Source organism: Cetorhinus maximus, chromosome 22 (genome assembly GCF_964194155.1).
Source record: "Cetorhinus maximus chromosome 22, sCetMax3.hap1.1, whole genome shotgun sequence".
NCBI lineage: Eukaryota > Metazoa > Chordata > Chondrichthyes > Lamniformes > Cetorhinidae > Cetorhinus > Cetorhinus maximus.
This window is the reverse complement of record NC_135900.1, coordinates 33,974,151-33,996,999: the sequence shown is the minus strand read 5'-3', so window position 1 is coordinate 33,996,999 and position 22,849 is coordinate 33,974,151. Positions and strand designations below refer to the sequence as shown.

The window sequence follows — 22,849 nt, the reverse complement described above, 5'->3', positions numbered from 1 at the left end:
AAAACCTATATGAAGTCATTAAGCAAGTGGAGGTCGAAAGAAGAGCTGATGGGGTCTCTTCGCTACTCTGAGCAAAAACCAGCCCATTAATTTACTCACAGCAAGAAATATCCTTATTATCTCAAAAAGGCTTTTGCAACTAGTTTAAAATGAACCTCCGTATAAGGCTACAGCGAGCTGTGTCCCGGCAAATAGTTTTGAAGGATTTTTTTTTAGGGAGTTATATTGTAGCAGTTTATTTGTAATTTGTTAATTCCTCCACAACAAATTTTAGATAAACACACGTATGCATTTGAGACTCTTAAGGAATTCATTGTAAAATATTTTAGCCTCAAGTTTGCCCGCACGCAACAGTATGAGAAAGTAATGTGTGATAGCTTCTGACAGATTTCCTACTCTTTTCAACTGATACTGTTGGTTCTGACTGTCTTTAGTCTCATCTTCTAACTGATCTGGTAGGTTGATCTCGACAACCTCCAATCCGTGAAAAAAGCTGATTTTCTTTAAACCGCTAACAAGCTTAAAATGCTGACGGAAATGTTTAAAACATTGATGGTTGACCTATAGGAAGCAGGTTCATTAAACTATATTTTCATATGCCATGATTGTTGGGTTGTCTCAATAACTGAATGAAGTTTAGCAAAAAAAAAATTGAGATCAGTGAATTAATGCATTATGATTTGCTAACCTGGGGCAGGATTTTCCCGGTCAGCGTGCGGGGCGGGACCCGCACACCGATCCGTAAAATGATGTGGGATGACCTCGGGCGGAACTCCCCACGTCACCCCGCGTCATTTCAATTTTCAGGTCAACAGGGACGCAGCCGAGTCAGCTGTGCGCCCGCCAACCTGTCAACGGCCTATTGAGGCCATTTAAAAAGTAATTGCACCAGCTGAAGGACCTGCCCGTCCAACCTTAAGGATGGCGGGCAGGCCGAGAGCCCTGGTGGGCTTCAGAAAAAGCATGAAACCTCATCCACGGGCGGGATGAGGTTTCATGTAGGTTTTTAAAAATTTAATAAAAGTTTAATTAAAAGTGATGGACATGTCCCAACTCATGTGACAGTATCACATGAGGGGACATGTCAGGGAAATTTTATTTTTCTACATTTCACATTTTTGAATTTGGCACCGATCTCACTGAGGCAGCACTTAGCCTCAGGGAGATGAGTGCGCTCTTTCGCGCGCATGCACACGCCCGCTCCTGAACATCCCCCCCCCCCCAATGGGGGGAAAATTCTGCCCCTGTAATACACACAGGCTATGGTGTTTAAAGATACCTCCTCCATAAGTGACGTATTTGCCCAGGCAACTTGAGATTTTTACTGATTTCTCTTTTATAATATAGCCTTCAATAAGTAGTCTTTTGCTGCCACTAGATATGAATTGATCTTTCATCCTGTTATCTTAGATTGGCAGCATATTGTGGGCAGGCCAGATGGTACTTTAGTTAGGAGATTCAGCTGGAGATGTGAAGGAGAAAAAATAACTTCAGTAAAACAAGAATAATGCTGTCATAAAACTATACCATGTACATAGAATTAATTTCTGAAAATCTGAAACTTCTGCATTCTTGTGGAATTTTCTATTTGGACAGAGTGATAATCGCATTTAACACCTTATGTATGTTGGTAATTTGGAGTGGAGCTTTTTGGTGTCTTGAAGAATGAAGGTTTACTAAACTTGTTAAAATATTTCTCAAAGACTGGAAGAAATGAATTAGAGTTCAAATGTTCTACTGAATTTTTACATAAGTCAACATAAGTATAATATTGAAAGTCAGGGTTCAACCAGCCATTGTTAGAAAGAATGTGTCGGAGTTAAACCATTACAACCTTCTTATGAACAAAATCTACAATGACTTGGTCATTAGTCTAAAAATATATATACTCTGTAACCACATAAATTCTGTACTGCACATTTCCAAAAATGTGTTCCATGCATTAAGTTGGAAAAGACATACTACATGAACAAATCTTGGGGAAAATGACAATGCTTTACAAAATCATCACATAGGAGGGAAAAAGTCAATCTTCATCATATTTCTTTGTAGAAAAAGAAAATGGACTCATTAGAACAGTAACCTGCCTATTTAATTTATCCTTGATTTTTTCATAAATTATAATCTATCAGTATTTGAAATTATTTGTGCCTTTAGCTATAATTGTGCATGTTTCAATGCATCATGGGATTAAACATCATATATTCTGTGAGGAATTAGGATTGCTAATTTATTTTATCCCAATCATTAGCAGGACCATTTAACAACTAAGCAATAATATAAGTGAGATGCAAATACTTATATTTGGAATAATATATATGGAATAACATCTGTATTTCAGGACAAAACTGCAAGAATTTCACTAAATACATACTTGAGCAAAATAGACAGAATTATTTTGTTAAGAAACTTTTTTTGTTCTTGTCATTATTCAAATTGTGGCTTAGCTGGGATAACAGTTTTGCATGGAGAAGAGAGCCTTTGTGGTGTAGAACGTGAATATAATTTTATACAAGCGTGCGTGTGAAATCCATTATGGCAGCAACCTACATTTTTAAATGGCACATTCAATCATGTGCACATTGCTTCATTATACTTAACTTTAAATTGCATATGTAGCATGCAGCAGAAACTAAAATATGCTTTTTAAAATTAAAATTAAATTTACAATTGCAGCATCAAAAAACGTTATGTTAAATATTAAGTTATTACATTTGTAATTTGTCCCAAATATTTTATGCAAGCTATTCACTGCTGTTGTACCTCCTGAGTTATTTGTGGTAAAAAAAAATGTTTTAAAAGCTTTAATGGCGGTTCAGTGCTACAAATATTAGTGGCTGAGTCTTCCATGTAGCATTGTGTTTCCAGGAATGTGCACGAATATCGCCCATAACTAAACCTAATTATCTAGAATCTCAACTTGCAAATATTACATACGATATAGAGCTATGGAAGTTCACAGTGCCAAAGCAGGGCATTCAACTATTTTTTTCTGTTTTGGTTCTGCTATAACAATCCAAAACCTATCGAATGGCTCTGCATCCTCCCCAAAACCAACATGAGCAGGGAAAGCCAACACAAGAGCGAAAATTCAGGCTTCATTTGAGGTTATTTAATTTGAATTATCTGTTGATTCAAATTTGCTTGTGAAAAACATGTTTCGTGTATTGTTTTATTGAGATGGTTTAATTTGGACTGCTAAATAATTCAAACTTTTTTCAAGCAAAAGAAAAAGGCTTCAAATTGACATGAGTGGGCAATCTCTTAAAAATAAAAGACGTATTTAACTTGCACCTCCAAAAACTGCAATATAAGTAGAACTCATGCTTGAGTTACAATGAACATTTAACTGACTTTGACTACATCATTTGGTATGGAGGGAACTCAATAACCTCATATCATTGGAAAATATAATGTACACTCTAGCAATATAGTCATACTAAACATGTCCATTAACATAAAATTGAAAATCTTAACATCCAAATTCATAACCTTTTCCTCCCAAAGTAAAGAAGAAAATAGGTTAAGTGAGATTGTACATGCCATTTGGCCTTATACTTTCTATCTTCCTAAAAATAGGAAGTCCGTGATCGATATTGTGGCTTTTTTTTTGCCTCTGAAGTCAAAACTTGCCTACAGATGCTGTTGTACTGGGGACAAAAAAATCTTTCCAATTTCACCAAGTATTTTTGAAACATTATGAATTCATTTCTTTGATAACAAATGGGTAATACTCAGAGTACATTTAATACTAAAACAAGTGCTTGTATTTAGAAGAAATAATGCTAAAACTTGAGATATATGTTGTCTTTGCACGTTGGGTTTTACAATACAAAAAATAAACCAAATTTCTCTTAAGTGCTTTGACCTGTTTTTTTCCTGGTGTTCGTAAAGAATGATGCTTTTGTAGCCATTGTTCAGCGGTTTCAGCACCCTGCTGATTTATAATTTGGACCACTTGTAGTGTCCAAAACAGGCACGAAGTCGGTGTGGTCACCATACAGTTCACCTGCTCTTGCCGGTGTAAGACCTAGACATCATCAGAATGCAGCCGGCAAGTCTGGGACTTTGGTGTGGGGTAAGACTCCAAAGGAGGGGATGTTGAACAGGTTGGCAGTAGCCTGGTTATTACGTTGGTCCAGGACAAGAACCCCTCCTTTTAGCTCATGGCCCAAGCAAAAAAAGAAAGAATTGGACAATTCATGGATCATTTTTTGAGTGCACCCCACCCCCCCCCACAGTGGACCTTTTAAGGAAAATTAGGACCTTGACTTGCATATTTAACCAGCTCTTTCTTGCATCAGAAGGATCTTGAAACCTATTTACAATTGCTGGTCATCCACTTTTTAGGTGGGAAATGGGAAACTGACAACTGATTATCTCCCCAGTCTGATGAAGAAGCCACTGAATCTTTCACATGTTGGATCTTAAAAAGAAAATCATACAGATAATTGCATTATGATTAGTAGCTGTGATGTCATAATTGCATTTGCCCACCATAAGGCTGCTTTTTGATGGTTAAAATATTATGGAGTCATACATAGAATCATACACTCTTACAGCACAGAAGGAGGTCATTTGGCTCATTGTCTCTGTGCTGGTTCTTTGAAAGATATTATTTTCATACAGTAGCTATTTTGCTAAAATTGAATATACACTCATGTAACGGACAAAACAACCCGATTCTTCGGCTGGAATTTTCCAGTCTCCAACCCCGACCCACCCCGGCAGGTTCCCCCGGGGTGGAGCTGGTGAGCTATTGAAATCTCCATTCACATTGGCCAGGACCAGAAGATCCCACCGGCGTGCAAGGCTGGAAAATTCTGGCCTTAGCTATTGGATGTCAAATTAATTCTATTTGTGAGGCTCTAACAGATCAATTACAATTTTGCCATTCATAAATCATTTGCTCATCTAGTTGATGTGCTAAGCTCCCTACTTAACAGCTAAAGATTAGGTCCTGAAATTCCATGGGGTTCACCCAGTCTTCTGCCATAACTTTGGAGGGGTAGCACCAACCCCTCTCCCACAAATAAAACACCATAGGACCCCTTGGAGTTCTAGGACCAGAGTTGCCTCAATTCTTTCATTATAATATGTTTCAGCAATGAACCTGACACATTTCCTAGATAATTAATAAAATGCGATTTTAAAAAATTAAGCGCTTTTGTCTTAGAATTAAGAAAGAAATACCTCATGCTACTAACCTGATATACACTACCTTTTGTATGATCAGAGTATTCTCAGTTGCTGCATGTATAAGTACAAAGAGTAGCTTATTCATTGTGTCTGTCTTGCATGAAAGCATTTACAGAGAAAATATGACAGGAACATGTTCAGCTAATGAGGTCGAATAGTTGTAACATTAAATTTAGGCTGTGTTTTCTATTAGGTTTTATTTATCAGTGCAGTATTTGCATTCAGTCCTTTCACATTTGTTATCTCATGCACAGTTCTGGGGATGGGGCACCTTTTCTCATTTCCCAGCCAATTGTTACCCTGCGCTGAGTCTGTAAGTTGCTTGTGAATATAAAAGTGACTGCAATTAACCTGACTTTGTTGCTTGAGGAGAATTTGAGATGAGAAATCTGACAGGAAATGACAGGCATTTTTCTGGGTTTAGCATAGAAGAAAGTATAAGTAACATTGCAAAGAGAGGCATTAGGGAGCAGGTACCTGCAAATTAAGTGGCTGACACTGTCTATTGAGAATTTAGATAGTGGTGTCTAGAATTTTTATGTTAAGTTCACATTATTTTAAATTCGTAGTGTGGTTGCTTCTATGTATTGCCATTGTAAATATGTGAGCTCATATATCTGTATATTTTGATGATTTTCAGTTTTTGTAGTTTTACATTTTTGTAAATTGTAAATATATTCACTTTTATGGTATTTTTAAATGGCAAACTGCCGCTAAAAGTACTCTTTATAAAATGTAGTTTTGAAAAAATGTCTTTTTTATTTTGTTTTTTTTTTCCAAAAATCACTTTATTTGGCGATTGGCTATGAGTTACTGTGTTGATTTTCTATTTATGATAATCATAGTAATGTTGCCTGCAGGCTTGCTGATTTTCTTTACAATCCTTGTTTTAAAGCACTAATCATAGTGTGGTAACATCTTCTGTTAGCACACGGCACATTTATGCAACATTTATTGTATTTGTCAGGTGTTTAGGAGACCACTGGGAGTTTTAATTAATGTCAGTTAAGAAGATACATCATTCAGCTGATACCAGCTTGGCAAGTTTCTCATTTTCCTATAATCCATACACTCCTCTGTCTTTAGGGAAATATGCAAAATTAAAAGTTACACTGCATGCTGTTGTCTGTACAGCATCCAGCTCATCAAGCTAAAACTCTCATGCAAATTTTAATTTGCCCTTGAGCATAATTTAGAAACCATAATCATTGAGGTTTTATGCAGCACAGATACAGGAAAGATACTCCATTAAACCACATGTTCTCATTCAAGGAATCACATTCCTTACACAGTACAATCTTAATTCATCATGCAAAAATTTGTGATCACAACAACAGAAGATATTTAATTTACATTGTATTGAAGGGCTGTAAGAAAAATATTTCACTAAGAGTGTTTAGATTTAGTATCAAGGTGCAATAATTTGTTTTCTGTAGCAGAGCATTTTTTTTTTGTATTTCTCTAGTAATCCCTAAAGTCCTGTGCACTTGGCCTGACATATAGAGTCTTCTTCTACACCAGGATGACACTAAAAGATATGTAGAATGACTGACAATGTAGCAGATGCATGGCTCCTTCCCTAGACAAAACAGAAGGTATTGTTCTATTACAAACTACTGTGAATTACCATTGTGTGCCCATCTGTGTTAAGACATATTACATGACTTCATGGAATTTACAGTGCACTCCTTCTGTAACTCGATTTTTCAATGTTTGGTCCCTGGAGATTTTACAAAATGTCAAGCTGTAGCTTGCAAGAGAAAAGTGAAATCTACTGGAAACAAACACTTATGACCATTTCATGCCTGATCTCCTTTGTGATGTTGTTTAGGGGGCAGGTGCTATACTGAAGTATGGTGGTGTAGGTGTGAATGTAAGTCGCTAGGAAATTAAGATTTTAAATGAATGTACAGTTGAGGACCAAACAGTGACATATTTAAATATTTGTTAACAGCCACACGACTCTAGACTTCATAATCACATTACACTTTATCCGGTTAAGGCTCTCTCCATTTTTTATCTCCACTTTCCAACCTTAAAGGTTCTTGACACATGTAGACTTGTTTCTCTATGTGTCACTTTATTTTAAAATAAGTGTCACCTGAAAGAGTCTTAATTATATTTTCAGTGAATAATCAAACCAAGTTAAATTTAATTGATAAATGGTAGAGTCCTCATTCAACCTATTTTATAGAACTTTCTTTTATTGACAAGCCTGAGTAAAAGATGTGTCAACGTTTTTCACAATTCATCAAATTTTACTTGTTCTGTGATTTCAACACAGCTTATATTTATATAGTGCCTTTAATATAATAAAACATCCCAAGCTGCTTCACAAAGCATTATAAAGCAAAATTTCTGAATCTCTTCTGACCAGAGAATCTAAACGATAATACCTGACCAAATTAGTGTGCCAGTTAGCTTTGTCATAATTTGTAAGAGAATATTAACACATTACCAATTTGATCAACAAGTAGTTCAACAATTAATCCTCAGAATTTGTCAACAAATCTCCTGATCTTTGGGGCTCCCTGACATTTTGTCTCACAACTCCATGAACTAGTAAAAACAAGAAAACTAATCAATAAGCTAATTAAGAGCAAATGTGTTGCTACATGGTGACACAATGTAAATAGATTTGACAACTAAAATGCACCAAAGTTACAAGAGTAGAGATTGTACGTCAACCATTGTTTAGAAGTTCAACCGCTTAGGTGAGAACTAATTAATCCACTTTCAAAATGAAGAAAAATCAGAGAACATAGTTTTATTTTGGTCTGAGGTAGTTTTGCTTTTGAAATGCGTTGCACTCTTCATGTACTGTGATTTTTATTTAAATGCAGTAATTTTTTCCCAGTTAGTGACCGTTGTTTCTTCTCTTATTCTTATTGTCACCATAAGCTCTCCTTGCTAGGATTCTGCTACAATTTTGATATTAGCATTAACTAGAATTAATGTATAAAAGGGAATCATTCTTCTGCTGCTAATGAAGTTCTGCAATGGAAGCTATAAACAATTTATGAACCATTAGTTAACTACCTAAACTATTTTGAAATGCTGCTGCTGTACCATTTTTCTGTTTATTATGTCACTCTAATTTTGTCACATTTAATTTTAAGAACATTTTTTCCAAGTTAATTTCTTGCAGCTGATTTGGCTTATATGCAAATTTCTTCCAATAATTTAGTTTCAAAAAGAAAGAAAGTCAACCACTGCAAATGCACTGAGAAATTCTTCGAATGGCAAAGAATGCCTTATGGGCAAAACACTCAAATATATGTACCTGATAACTTCAACTATAACTTTATTAATCACACTTTTAGGGTAAATAAAACAGACATTTCATCACAGACTCAAACCTATTGCCTGGAATGCAATTAAACTCAAACTTACTGTCATATGAGTCAGACAGCCCCAAACAGGCATCCTTAATTACACTGAAAAGAAACCCAGGCATTTTAGCTTGGGCAGGAGGCCAAGAACATATTTCCATTTTATTTAATTGGTGGTGTTTGCCCTTTCTTTACTTCTGGACCTCAGCGCCCTCTACCTTGCAACAGTATGATTTATGTTATCTCAATGGCCATAAGCAATGCCACAGGTGATCTGCTACTAATATGTAAGAATATTATATGATCATTCACTGATTTCACAATTCAGAGATCATGCTTTGCTGATGTTAAATCATATTGCAATACTGTATCCTTTAAAACTACAAAATTGACATGCGCGAAGTTCCTTGACCAAACAACAATTAGTCTGTGCTTGTCCTCTTAATGTGTTCAGACACTTCAAAATTAAGAAAGGCTTGAATTTACATAGTGCCTTTCACGACCACAGAACATCCCAAAGCACTTTACAGCCAATGAAGTACTTATCAAGTGTAGTCATTGTTGTAATATAGGAAATGCAGCAGCCAATTTGTGGACAGCAAGCTCCCACAAAAAGTGTGATAATGACCAGATAACTTATTTTCGTGATGCTGATTAAGGGATAAATAATGGCCTGGACAGCTCTTTGAAAAGGTGCCAGGGGATTTTTAATGTCCACCTGAAAGGGCAGACCAGGCCTCGATTTAACATCTCATCTGAATGATGACACCTCTGACAGTGCAACACGCCCTTAGTGCTGCACCAGAGACTTGAACCCATAAAATTCTCACTCAGAGACAAAAGTGTTACCGACTGAGCCACAGCTGATACCTTAAATATTTCTACACCTTTAAGGAAGACTAATACGAAATACATTTATCATGACAAATACTATCTATATCCCTCCACCTATTCCTCTTTCCAGTATTCCTATGACTCAGCAACAATGACCAATAAGTGAGAGGTGAAGGCAACCCAAAATAATCAAATTGGACCAAATATATTTTACAAATCCTCTTGTTTGCCATCATGAACTACTGACAAACATTGTGGAATAAGGCTTGGAATATAATAAAGATATTTAAAACTGGCAAAATGTATAAACATATATTTAAACTGGCATGTTTTGTCTAAAATTGTTTAGTCTCTTCAATCTCTTAAATGCTCAGAGCTAGAATACAATGCCATGCCAGTGTCAACAGGATCAGGATAATGGTAACAGCAGAAGTGTGTGTAGACAGGAAATGGAACAGATGGAGATTATAGATCAATGGAGTGGGATTCTGGGAGTTTTTGTAGGCCCAGAAATGAGGTACCAACTTGCCTTTTTTTGAGCCTTGGTCCTTTTGTGCCCTTATACCTACCCTCCTGAACATTGATCTTACATAATACAGTATATGTAAGCATAGTAAGTGCTTTTACATAGAAAGATGTTAAAACTAGGGAACTGCTGAATGGAAGACACTGGACAGGGTGGAGACATGTTGGGTAAAACTCTGGTCATGACCAAGGCCCAGAAAGGTTTTTTTTAAACAGGAAAACATTGAAAATTTATGGCACAAAAGGAGACCATAAACAGTCAAGAATCAGTGGGAGCATTGGGGTTGGGAAGTCTGGCGGAGGAAAAGGGAGTTGGCTATAGCAGCCTGAAGTTGGTCAATAAAGCACAAAAAGGGATTGACCTTATAATTCTTAATGGTAAATATGTTACAGTGCCACCTATTTTGCAGACTAAATATGGCAAACTCAACAAATGATGATTGTGGTGGTGTGTTACAGGGGGTCTGAGTTGCTGTGGCAACATTCACTTTTACATGCATGTTGTAATCTGGAGGCATGGATAGTGATGGTAGATGTTGTAATATGCCTTTAAGGGATAGTAGCATACCATCACCAGAAGGAAAGTGTGTCATGTGATTCAGGCTCAGTTTCACTTTGGCCTGTGAGCAGAACACAGCACACACAGCCCTGCTGCTAATGTTTTCAAGCTTTCTATCCATGTATTTATGTTTTTGTGTCTAGCCTAAATAAATAAACTCTCAGCATGTTTACACAATCCCTGATTACTGAATGGTGCCTTTATATCATTATAAAAACATGACAGTAGTGGCTCCAACTTTCTTTCTATCACATGGATGATCAGCAACCTTTCCTGCTCTTACTGCCTGCCATTGGCAAGTGTTGGAAGGATTTGCAGGTTGACACTCAACCAGTTTGGCCGCAGTATGAACACACATACCTTGGCCAACAAATCCTGGAGCTTCTGGATCATAGGCAGGGACACGACCCATTGCGTTACAATACCTGCAATGAATGATAGTGTGACATAACTTTAGTTGACAAAAAATGTGACAGAACGCTATGAGAGAATGCACGACAGTGAGACGTGTAAACGTGTATAGGTAGATAATTGAAGCAGAGGCATAACATTGACAGAGAGCAAAACGGATGGAGATTGGGGGCAAAAAAATTACTGCAAGAATGAAACATACACACACATCGAAGAGAAAGAGACAAATGGTGCCAATAAAGCACCTGACGTGTTTCAGGCTCATAACCGTATTATCTGCCCAGTCAACATCCAGTGAGCACAGCAGAGAACAGTGCAGACCCTATGTTCATCCTGTATATCGGCTGTGAGCAAGGCTCCTTGTGGCCTTGGATTTTATTCTGATTAGAGTAAAGATGTTGGAGCACCTGAAACATGTTACAGTCATTTAGTACCCTTCTCGGGGAGATGGTGGTGTAGTGGTAATGTCACTGGACTAGTAATCCAGAGACCCAGGCTAATACTCTGGGGGACATAGAAAAAGAATGGCAGAGGAGAAGCAATGATCAGGAAGGTTGTGCTCCCAGGATTAGGTGATCCCATTGGACTCTGGGTGTGCTGACGCCTGCGATGTCCCAAAATGCAGGATACTTGACTGCAAAATTTGTTTCACACACTCGCACGATATTTTGGTTGGTGGGTGCAAACAGGTGCCAGAGTCGTGCCCGACATTAATTAAGAGGCCACTTAAGGCCATTAGCAATCCAATTGACAGCGATTTTTCATTGCCCTTGCGAGTTTGCGCTCATCACACTGGCAAAATGGGTAGGCGGCCAGCCGACATTTTCATAAACCTCATCCATGGGTGGGATAAAATGGGTGAGCAGCATTGCCAGTGTGAGTAGTGAGGAGTTTGGAGCATAGTTTGTTGCTGATGACTTATTGGTACTTGGCAGCTTCATCTCTGTTCGGGGTTTCGTTCTTAGCATTTCCAGGCTTCATTTCGGGTCTCGTTGGTGTCTTCAAGGACCCCAGAGGATACAGACCATGTGGACCCTTCCAGATCTCAGACAGCCTTCCAGTAATCCCAGTAATAGGGATTGTGGTCTCCTCTGAGGAGGAAGAGAGGAGCAGAAGGGAGAGGAGGCCAGGTGCAGCTCCAAGGGGAGGCACCTGTGGGAGGAGAGGCACAAGCATAAGGGGCACAGGACCAGCCAGTAGTCTATGGCGGAAGGGGTTGCAGAAAACGCCACTATTCTGCTGCCAGAGTTTGCAGGTGGCAATACAGCTACCTCAATAGATCCGAGGTGCAATGCCGAAGGAGGCTCCGCCTCTCAAGAGAGACTGCGACCTTCCTTTGTCAGATGATTGGGCCTGAGATCAGCTCCAGCTGTTTGGGTGGACACCCCGTGCCAGTGGCTCTGAAGGTCACAGTGGCCCTCAACATCTATGCCTGCGACTCTTTCCAAGGGTCAGTGGGGGATCTGTGTAGAGTCTCCCAAGCAGCTGTCCACAGCTATGTCAAACTGGTGACAGAAGCTTTGTTCAGGTGGGTACTGACATTTATTCTTTATCTTATGGACGAGGCCAGCCAGGCTGAGCGAGCCAGAGGCTTTGCGTGATTGCTGGGTTCCCCCGCGTCCAGGGTGCACACATGTGGCCATCAAGGCGCCAGCGGGTCAGCCGGGTGCCTTTGTCAACAGGCAGAGATTCCACTCCATGAACGTGCAGATAGTGTGTGACCACAGAATGCAGATTCTGCAAGTCTGTGCAAGGTACCCAGGGAGCTCCCATGACGCTTACATCCTGAGACAGTCCCAGGTACCATGGCTCTTCAGTGTTCCAGCCTGACTGGATGGATGGCTGCTGGGTGACAAGGACTATCCGTTGAAGAGGTGGCTCATGACGCCTCTCTGCCACCCAAGAACAGAGGCAGAGAAGTGTTAGAATATTCGTCATGCCTCCACAAGGGCGGTGGTTGAGAGGACCATTGGTCTTCTCAAGATGCACTTCCGATGCCTGGACCATTCAGGGAGAGCACTACAATACTCCCCAGAGCAGGTGTCACTGATAGTAGTTGCATGCTGCACTCTCGACATTCTGGCTCTGGCAAGGAGGGATCCACTGGAGGAAGAAGATCTTGAGGTAGCTCCACAGGCCACAGAGGATGAGTCCAGTAGTGAGTCAAGAGGAACACGGTGAGGAGAACGCTGAGGTTGTGGAGCCAGACCTCGGTAACCTCCAGGGAGGCAGAGACACCAGGGACACCTTGATCCAACGCCCCTTCAGCTAGGCTACCAAAGATCAGCTTCAAACGCATGCCAGGGCTGCTGTCTCCATCCGGGATATCTGAAATTTGAACCCAAAGAACACTCGGTGCCTGTACAATAAAGTTCAGAGCCACTCATGTCCAGCATTACATACAGGCATACCGGCACCAATAACATATAAAGGTGAAGCATACTCAGGCCATGGCGACAAAAACAAAATTTATCTCATTTTGACAATTCCATACAATTTACATAACCTTCTCTATTTTCATTCCCAGACCAGTATATATAAAGCAAACATAAATTAACATAAAATCACCCATGAACTGTCCCTCTTGTGCTCATGGTGCCTTATGTTTGTGAGTGCTACGTCTTGGTGCCTCCCCGCCCCCTCGCTGGCACCGGCATTGGAGACAGCCTGCTGACCATGCTGTGTTGTTGGCCTTGATGACCTTGGCGGTTGTCCTCTGGCCAGTGGAGCCTATGCTGGCCCTGCCTTGGAGGGAGCAGCCAGTGCCACGGCTGTCATGTCCCCAGTCACCGCAGCCTCATCAGATGCCACGGTCACTGGCGGAGGGGCAAAGGAGCTGCTGCCGTCATCCAGAGCGCCCTGAGAGGAGCCTGCAGAGGCGGCAAGCAGCTCATGCGCCAACATGAGGTCGCTCTGGACCTCCCGGCTCACTATTGATGAATGGGCACTTAGCTGGCATACTGGGTGCCTCATCTATCTCCCACACTGTCATTGACCACTTGAGGTCATTGCCTGTGGGAGGGCTTGCAGGTCCGAGTGCAAACCCAAGAACCCCTGATTCTGTTCCTGGAGCTACGTCTCAATGAGAGTCACCACTCTCTCAACAGAGGAGGCTGTGCGTTTGGCCTTGAGGGTCAATGCAGTGCTCACGTTCCACATGGACTCCTCCATAACGGAGACCATGGCATGCTTACCCTCGTGGATCTCCGCCAGATTCTCCACATCTTGCTGAACATCCAGCATCTGCCGCCTAATGAACGACTCCAGAGGCTCATCATCAGCCTTTGACTGAGCATCGTCCTGGTCCCCAACAGTCCTCCAACTGCCGGTGCCCTGGGCACTCCCTGCCTCCGTCTACACCTCAAGAGAGTGTGATCCCTCACCAATGTGCACCGAGATACTAGCCGATCTAAAGCCCACCGAGGTGCTGGTATCTGCACGGGTGCCTGCTTCAGAGAGCGGGTGTGACGCAGGTGCAGCTGAAGCTTGCTGGTCTCCGGCATCAGGGGTGGCCCTTCGGGGTCCACAGAGTGAATGCCTGCTTGCAAAGCTAAAAGGGAAGAACGAGGACATGTCATTAGTTAAAGTCATCACACTGTCACTGTGAATGCCAGGTGCCCTGGTGAGACAATGTAGATCTGCATCACCGTGCCATCGTCTTTCAATGATCAATAGGGACTCCAGGTTCAAGGCTCACATCAATGAAGAGACTACACTAGAGTGATTGCACAAGTTGGAAGTCTCACTCTTGTGCACCGCACTCTTACCTTTGGCTGGCACCCCTGCCTCTCCATGTCTAGTTGAACGTGGAGCATGCCGGCTCTCGAGCTCAAGGGTGTCTCGTACTCAAGGGTGTCTTGCTCAAACCTGCTGAGCAGCAAGAGGTTGGGCTGCCCTCCACCTGTACGTGCCCTCTCTGCTTGGTTATGGCTTGTTTTCCCCTGAAAGGACAAGAGGAGCATTGATTAGTCCACTCTCTACCTGCAGCACCATTGCAGCCTGGCCAACACCAGCTTAGGAACACTTTGCCGGGCACATCCGAGTCATGGCCCTCGAGCTGTAAGGCACTTGGTCCAAGCAGCCAGCGCTCACTCCCTTGGCCAGCTCCGGTGTCACTGACAGTTGGCACTCAGACTCTAGCACCCCTGAGGTCCACGGGGGGACGGCCACGCCTTAACACTTCTGCTCACTGACCCATGCCAACACAGTACTCGCCCTTCCTGAGTGCAGCAGGTCATTGAAGTGCTTCCGGCACTGCACCCAGTGAATGAAAACTCACTACATTCCTAAACAGATTGAGAGAGTATTCACCAACATTTTAAGATACGCTGCTGATTAAAATTAGTGCTCATGAGTTGATGAGCCTACCAGAAAATGTGTGCTCTGAGGTGAAAAACCTGAGATTTGAAAGCACTTCAAAGAATACCTCAGCTGTGAAAACTTTATATACTACTACCCTCTACCCACACATCCTGAGTAGCCATAACTCCTTTCCTGTTACTTCATACTGTATGCAACTACTATACTGCCACCTGACTCCTATGAAAGAATCTTGTCACCACATTTTTGTCAGCTGTACCCGGCAACCCTCCCTCAAGGATTAATTGGTATTGATCAGTACGTAACATGGTGTCTGCAGTCACTGAATCAGATTCAAATACTTCAGGTAATTGTGAACCAAATTAATTGGGCAGATTTTTGTTTTTTGAGGTGGCGAATGTGATTTTCACTCATTTCCATGGGTGTCAGTGAGTCATTGTTGTTGGGTCTTACGATTTTTTTTTGTGTTTGACTCAAAGATTGCTAATGAATTGAAATCAGCAGTGGTAACGAAATACCCAATTTACAGAAGTAATTTAAAACCAAAAGTAACTGGTATTTTTCAATAAAATTTTCTGTCTTTCACTTTATTATAATTAGTTTCACCACTTCTTGAAAATTGGGAACCATTTAAATGAGAGTTACAACTTGGAGATGTTGGATTTCCAAATGATACTCTCAAACCGTTTGAAGAAATTTGAGTTTGCTAACAGACATTTAAAAGTATTAATGAATTATAATAAAAGAAAATGATTTTACAGCTAGATTTCAATTCTTGAAAATTCAACCATTTTCTACACTATTTCAGTGGCATGATTAGCTATACGGGCTTATGGTTCCTGTGCTGGTCTTTTGGCGTAATTGCCCACAATTGGCTAAAAGAACAAAATATTGCAGATTTTTAAAGCAAAGCACAACACAAGTTTCTGTGATCTTTTGTGCTAGTTTAAAAAACATTGCAATGGGAACTAGCATTAAAAAAAAGAAACCACATAACTGGCCACTTTCCCAAATTGATTTAATCACTGCTGCAAGTTTCTACTAATTGTGCTCGCTTGTGGGCCTTCTTAGAGACTCTAAAAAAAAAATTTGGCATAAGGACACAAATAGGCATGTTTAAAGCTTTTGAATATAAGCCTGGATTTTGCTGTCAGCACTGACTTTGAAGAAAGCTGGCAATAAAAATCTAGTGATCCCTATGACATGGATTTCACCTTTCTCAATGTTAGTTTGATGCTGGTGCCAAGTCAAGCGGATTTCCAAGAGCCCAGTAACAGTAATGTAATCAACCAGGCTAAGCAGCCAATTACAGTGAAGAATCCTTACAGATAGCAAACCAGGATGTAAAATACGCTGATTATCAGTCACTTTCTATAAATTTTACAGAGAACAAAATAGATATTTGGACATTCACGTGGGAATAAGAAAAAAAGTCTTGCATTTCTAAGGCACCTTTCATTACCACTGGTTATTGTAAAGCACTTTACAGGCAATTAAGTTGTTTTGAAGTATAGTCACTGTTGTAACATTGGACATGTGACAGTCAATTTGCACACTGTAAGCTCGCACAACTGTAATATGATAATGACCAGACAGTTAATCTGTTCCTGTGATGTTGATTGAGGGATAACTATGGCCAGAACACCTGGATAGCTCCCCTGCTCTTCTTTAAAATATTTCCATGGGATCTTTTACATCCAACATTTCAGACAGGCCCTTGGTTTAATATCTCATCCAAAAGACAAGACTTCCGACAATGCAACAGTCTCTTTGTGCCACACTGGAATGTCAGCTTTGATTTTGTGTATAAGGGAGGAGCTGAAGTATCAGAAATAAACTTAAAAAATACTTATTATAATATTTAAAACCTATGGAATTTTTAGCATAACGTATAAATTGGACATTCTACAACTGTAAAAGAAGTTTTTTTCAGGACCAGAAAGGTTGTTTAGCAGTAGTTATGAATTCGTACACCATTAAAAACTCAGTGGCATCACATTCAACAAGGTGTAATGTGTTCTGAGTTTTTGTTACAGTGAGACTCATGGGGTAAAGGAGTGATTTCGAAAGATTGCTATCCATGGGGACTTCAACAGTGCACCATGTGGAGGAGCATGGAATCACTGACAGCAACTTCTGGACTTCCACATTTAACTAGGCATTTGCGAACACCAGGAGCTGTTGTCAGTTTCACAGTATTAAGGCAAACACTGGCAGTTTTGTCGTCATTACAAATGCAAAATCTGGGCCATTTTAAAAAAAATTCACACAAACTTTCTACTGTACATCAAATGGCTAACAAATGGGGTTGTGTAGTTTCTTAAACTACACAATTTTGTAGCGTACTACACATTTGAGTTATTAAAATTTAGGTTACTCACAGGCGATGGACATGGCCATGATTAAAATGCTTTTTTTTTGATTTCTTGGATGTTACTGTTAAACATTTGTTTTTTAAATTCTCCAGGTAACTAATTTCGCTAGTTAGCTTTGTCATTTATCCCTTGCCCTTAATCACGCTGTTCTTTTTCCTTTTTTTTTAGGTTACATGTATTTTTTGCTCTTTACAAGTTTAATTTTTTTCATTCAATGCATTGTGCGCTCAACTGCATTTTTTGCTCAAGTTTCTTTTTTTAACATGACCTTTAATCTCCATGCTTTTGGCCCTAGAATCCTCTTTTTCATTTATTGTTATTAAAGCCTAACAATCATTTAAAACAGCTATTGATTTCTTTGTTGGATTATTTCATTTTTATCTACACTGCACAGGAAATAACATCAGGAGTACCACAATTAAACAACCACAGTGTTTTTCATTACTGTTGTACTGTATTATAAAGAATTAGCGAAAGTTCACAACATTCTAATCCTTCTCCCCAAGAATGATGATGATGTGAAGATGGCACTGTAATTGTTAGCCTGCAGTGTGAATTCTAATATTTGACAATCTAATGTTTAGAATAGTTATGGAAAAGGATTAGGAACAATCAAAAATATAAGTACTTAACTGGAGGAGGGCTAATTTCATTGAGTTAAAAAGGAATCTTGCCTAGGTGGATTGAAATTAAAAATCGATAGACAAAATAGTAATTGAACAATGGCAGGCATTTCAAGGAGAACATGGTGTGTGTACAGAGTACACGTATTTCCATGAGGGGGAAAGGAAGGGCATCCCAAGATAGAGATCCCTGGATGATTAGAGATATTGAGATTATAATGAAACAGAAAAGGGAGGCTTATTTCAAATGCAAGGTTCATAATACAGTACAGAACCAAGCTGAATACAGAACGTACAGAGATCTAAAAAAGAGTCTAAGGGGGGAAAAACAGTATATGAGAATAGATTAGCAACAAACAGAGAGTATGCATGAGGCACTAGATTAATATTTTGCATTGGTGCTCACTAGTGAAGACAATGCTATCAATTTAGCAGTAAAGGAGGGGCTCATAGCGAGAGAGGACAGGATAAAAATAGAGGATAGACTTAAAATGTTGACAATATTCAAAATGGAAAGGTCACCTGGTCCAGATGGCATGCGTCCTCGGTTTCTAAGACAAGTAACAATGGTAATTGCGGAGGTTGTAGCCACAATCTTACACAATCTTAAGTGTACGTGCAATACCAGAAGACCGGAGGATTATAACTCCTGTTCAAAAATGGGGAGAGGATAAACCTAGCAATTACAAAGCAATTAGCCTGTCAGCATTGGGAAAAGTTCTAAAGACTGTATTCTTGGACAAAAGTAATTGCTACGTGTTAAAGTAAGGGCTAATCAATGAAAGTCCTCATGGATTTGTTAAAGGAAAATTGTGATTGACTAACTTGATTGAGTTCTTTGATAAATTAATGGAGAGTGCATGAGGCTAGTGTGGTCGATGTTTATATGGATCTTTAGAAGCTATTTGATAAAGTATCCATTGGCAAAGCTAAAGCTCACAGGATTAAAGAGCTGGTGGCAACATGACTTCAAAATTGACAAACAGACACAGTGCAGAGAACTGTGGTAAACAGTTGTTTCTAAGACTGGAGGGAAGTTCCGAGGTGTCAGTATTAGGAAAACTGCTCTTTTTGATATATATATTGTTATGGTCCTAGACCAGACCCCCCCAAGTTTTTGGCAAGATCCAGTTAGGTATACCGTGTCGTATAAAGTAGGCCAAGTTTGAGATTCAAGACACTTGCTAAGAAAATAAAACCACAAGATTCCACAGGCTTTGAACAAAGAAAAATAAACTTTACCACACAATGTCAAAAAGATAAAACAATGTACACTATCTATCTTATACTCTAACATTTAGAGTTAATATGAGATACATATGAATTAACAGGGGGGAGGTGGCAACATAATGGTATTGTCACTGGACTAGTAATCTAGAGACCCCGGGTAATGCTCTGGGGACCTGGGTTGGAATTTGAATTCAATAAAAATCTGGAAATAAAAGTCTAATCCATGAAACTGTTGTCAATTGTCGTAACAACCCATCTGGTTCACTAATGTCCTTTAGGGAAGGAAATCTGCTGTCCTCACCTGGTTTGGCCTACATGTGGCTCCAGACCCATAGCAATGTAGTTGATTCTTAAACACCCTCTGAAATGGTGTAGCAAGCCGCTCAGTTGTATGAAGCTGCTAAAACGTCTCGAGGGAATGAAACAGAACAGACCAACCAGCATCAATCTAGGCACAGCGAACGACAATGGCAAACTCAGCCCTATCAACCCTGCAAAGTCCTCCTACTAACATCTGGGGGCTTGTGCCAAAATTGGGAGAGCTGTCTCACAGACTAGTCAAGCTATAGATAGTTGAGATAGTCATACTCACGGAATCATACGTTATAGATAATGTCCCAGACACCACCATCACCAGCCTTGAGCACCCATCAGCAGGACAGGCCCAGCAGAGGTGGGGCACAGTGGTGTACAGTCAGGAGGGAGTTGCCCTGGGAGTCCTCAACATTGACTCCAGACCCCATGAAGTCTCACCAGGTCAAAAATGGGCGAGGAAACTTCCTGCTGATTACCATGTACCGCCCACCCACATCTGATGAATCAGTGCTCCTCCATGTTGAACACCACTCGGAGGAAGCACTGAGGGTGGAAAGGGCGCAGAATGCACTCTGGGTGGGGGATTTCAATGTCCATCACCAAGAGCGGCTCAGTAGCACCACTACTGACCGCGCTGGTTGAACCCTAAAGGGCACTGCTGCCAGACTGGGTCTGCAGCGGGTGGTGAGGGAACCAACAAAAGGGAAAAACATACTTGACCTCATCCTCACCAACCTGCCTGCTGCAGAAACATCTGTCCATGACAGTATCGGTAGAAGTGACCACTTCACAGTCCTTGTGGAGACGAAGTCCCATCTTCACATTGAGGATACACCCCATCATGTTGTGTGGCACTACTGCCATGCTAAATAGAGTAGATTTTGAAAAGATCTAGCAGCTCAAGACTGGGCATACAAGAGGTGCTGTGAGCCATCAGCAGCAGCAGAATTGTACTCAACCACAATCTGTGAGCTCATGGCCTAGCATATACCCCACTCTACCATTCCCACCAAACCATGGGATCAACCCTGGTTCAATGAAGAGTGCAGGAGGACATGCCAGGAGCAGCACGAGGCACACCTAAAAATGAGGTGTCAACCTGGTGAAGCTACAACTGAGGACTGCTTGCATGCCAAACAGCATAAGCAGCAAGTGGTAGACAGAGCCACAACCAACTAATCAGGTCTAAGCTCTGCAGTCCTGCCACATCCAGCCATGAACGGTGGTGGACAATTAAACAACATACTGGAGGAGACAGCTCCACAAATATTCCCATCCTCAATGATGGGGGAGCATAGCATGTCAGTGGAAGAGATAAGGCTGAAGCATTTGCTACAGTCTTCAGCCAGAAATGCTGAGTGGATGATCCATCTCGGCCTCCTCCAGAGGTCCCCGGCATCACAAATGCCAGTCTTCAGCCAATTCAATTCACTCCATGTGATATCAACAAACTGCTGAAGGCACTGGATACTGCAAAGACTAAGCGCCCTGACAATATTCCAGCAATACTGCTGAAGACTTGTGCTCCAAAACTTGTCGCACCCCTAGCCAAGCTGTTCCAGTACATCTACAACACTGGCATCTACCCAGCTAGGTGGAAAATGGCCCAGGTATGTCCTGTCCATAAAAAGCAAAACAAACCCAACCCGCCCAATTAATGCCCCATCAGTCTACTCTCAATCATAAGTAAAGTAATGGAAGGGGTCATTAACAGTGCTATCAAGCGGCACTTGCTTAGCAATAACCTGCTCACTGATGCCCAGTTTGGGTTCTGCCAGGCTCACTCAGCTCCTGACCTCATTACAGCCTTGGTTCAAACATAGACAAAAGAGCTGAACTCTAGAGGTGAGGTGAGAGTGATTGCCCTTGACATCAAGACTACATTTAACTGAGTGTGGCATCAAGGAGCCCTAGCAAAACTGGAGTTCAGGGGGAAAAACTCTCCACTGGTTAGAGTCATACCTAGCACAAAGGGAGATGGTTGTAGTTGTTAGAGGTCAGTCATCTCAGCTCCAGGACATCACTGCAGGCATTGCTCAGGGTAGTGTCCTCGGCCCAATCATCTTTAGCTGATTCATCAATGACCTTCCTTCCATCATAAGGTCAGAATCGGGGATATTCACTGATGATTGCACAATATTCAGCACCATTTGCGACTCTTCAGACTGAAGCAGTCCATGTCCAAATGCAACAAGACCTGGACAATATCCAGACTTGGGCGACAAGTGGCAAGTAACATTCCTGCCACAGAAATACCAGACAATGACCATCTCCAACAAGAGAAAATCTAACCATCGCCCCTTGATGTTCAATGGCATTACCATTGCTGAACCCCCCCACTATCAACATCCTGGGGTTAGCATTGAGCAGAAACTGAATGTATAAATACTTTGGCTAGAAGAACAGGTCAAAGGCTAGGAATCCTGTGGCAAATAACTCACCTCCTGACTTCCCAAAGCCTGTCTACCATCTACAAGGCACAAGTCAGGAGTGTGATGGAAAACTCATCATTTGCTTGGATGAGTGCAGCTCCAACAATACTCAAGAAGCTTGACACCATCCAGGACAAAGCAACCCACTTGATTGACACCCCATTCACAAACATTCACTCCATCCATCACCGACACACAAGATGCACTGCAGAAACACACCAAGACTCCCTAAACAGCATCTTCCAAACCCATGACCACTACCATCTAGAAGGACAAGGGCAGCAGATACATGAGAACATCACCACCTGGAAGTTCCCCCCTAAGCCACTCATCATCCTGACTTTGGAAAAATATCCTTTCCTTCACTGTCCCTGTGTCAAAATCCTGGAGTCCTTTCCTAACAACACTGTTGGTGTACCTACACCACATGGACTGCAGCGCTTCAAGAAGGCAGTTCACCACCACCTTCTCAAGGGCAATTAGGGATGGGCAATAAATGCTGGCCTAGCCAGTGAAGCCCACATACCTTGAATGAATAAAAAAATAATTAACAAGCAAACTGTTGTCAAACACGCCACACTGTAAATAACAGGTGTGACCAAGATAGATCCACCATATTTCTCAACAACCCACCCAGATGTCAGTTAAAAACTGTGAGCCAACCAAGGTCATTCAAACTGTCTCTCTCATGAGT

General features: G+C 41.1%; 1 protein-coding gene across 14 annotated transcripts in view; it reads left to right on the top strand.

Annotated features, from left to right (window-relative positions):
• Positions 1 to 22,849, top strand: part of foxp2 (forkhead box P2) — an 893,115-nt gene that overhangs the window by 484,353 nt on the left and 385,913 nt on the right. Inside the window, exon 1 of one of the 14 annotated variants that reach the window (XM_078568075.1) lies at positions 6,749 to 6,794. The exons of the other annotated variants lie outside the window; for them this stretch is intronic. The gene's annotated coding sequence lies outside the window, so the exon portion shown is untranslated. Of the gene's footprint in view, positions 1 to 6,748; positions 6,795 to 22,849 lie in introns of those variants that run through there. 14 annotated transcript variants of the gene reach the window in all.